Source organism: Eptesicus fuscus, chromosome 11 (assembly GCF_027574615.1).
Source record: "Eptesicus fuscus isolate TK198812 chromosome 11, DD_ASM_mEF_20220401, whole genome shotgun sequence".
In the NCBI taxonomy this organism is placed as follows: domain Eukaryota; kingdom Metazoa; phylum Chordata; class Mammalia; order Chiroptera; family Vespertilionidae; genus Eptesicus; species Eptesicus fuscus.
Genome location: NC_072483.1, coordinates 62,426,458 through 62,427,816, shown reverse-complemented (window position 1 = coordinate 62,427,816; position 1,359 = coordinate 62,426,458). Strand labels below are relative to the sequence as shown.

Here is a 1,359-nt window from a genome sequence, read left to right as displayed (position 1 = left end):
GGATAAAAAACATTAGATACTTGTGAACAAATGTAATTAGAATATGTGTAAATCCTCTATACTAAAAACAACAAATCATTGCTGGATTAATTTAAATGGAAAGCTAGGATATGTTCATAGATTGAACAATTTAAGGTGCCAATATTCAGATGTTGTTGATCTCTAAATTTATCTCTAGTGACAATGTAATCTTAACCAAAATCCTAACAGACATTTTTTTGGACATTGACGAACTGATCTAAAATTTATATAGAAATGCAAAAGACTTCAAATAGCCAAGACAATCTTAAAAAAGAACGGAGTAGGAGGGTTTCACTAGCAGATTTTAAGAGTTAGCATAAAGCTACAGTTATTCAAGACAGTGTGAAATAGGCATAAGTAAAAACAATTAGATCAATGAAACAAAATAAAAGTCTGAAAAGACCCACATGTCTGCATCAGTGGATTTTTGAAAAATAACATCAATACAATTTATTGGGAGGAATGGAAATTCTTTTTTTCTTTCTTTTTTTTTTATATGGAATGCCTCACGAATTTGCGTGTCATCCTTGTGCAGGGGCCATGCTAATCTTCTCTGTATTGTTCCAATTTTAGTATATGTGCTGCCAAAGCGAGCACTGGAAATTCTTTTTAATAAATGACATTATAGCAAATCTTATGCATGTGGACCACAGCACTAAAAGGGAAAGATAAAGTATAAAACTTCTATGAGAAAAGCATAGGAGAATATTTTTATAACCTTGAAATAATCATACATTTCTTTAAAATTTTTTAAAAATATATTATTTTTATTGATTTCAGAGAGGAAGGGAGAGGGAAAGAGAGATAGAAACATCAATGATGAGAGAGAATCATTGATCGGCTGCCTCCTGCACGCCCCCTACTGGGGATCGAGCCCGCAATCCGGGCATGTGGCCTTGACCGGAATCGAGCCATGGGACCCTTCAGTCCACAGGCCGACACTCTATCCACTGAGCCAAACCAGCTAGGGCCATATATTTCTTAGGTTGGAAAAGGACAAATAATAAAAGGAAAACATTGATAAATTAGTCTTCAACAAAATTTAAAAAATTCTGCTCATTAAAAGACAAAAAAATTAAGAAATAATCTACAGATTGATAGGAGGCATTTTCTGTATATATATATCTGACCAAGAACTTGTATTCAAGATATATAAGAAATATTGCAAATTAAAATAAAGAAATAATAGGCAAAAGACTTAAATGGGAACTTCACAAAAGAAGATGAATGGCCAATAAACATATGAAATGGCGCTCAAAATCACTAGTCATCAAGGAAACACAAATTAAAGCTGCAGTCAGACACAATATCCTAGAATGGATATAGGTACAAAGACTG

The 1,359-nt window shown here is 33.0% G+C and overlaps 1 non-coding gene across 1 annotated transcript; it reads right to left on the bottom strand.

Annotated features, from left to right (window-relative positions):
* Positions 1 to 511: 511 nt before the first annotated feature.
* LOC114230515 (U6 spliceosomal RNA) lies at positions 512 to 618 on the bottom strand. The gene has a single exon (XR_003616435.2). It is a non-coding gene; the product is annotated as a U6 spliceosomal RNA (small nuclear RNA).
* Positions 619 to 1,359: the final 741 nt, after the last annotated feature.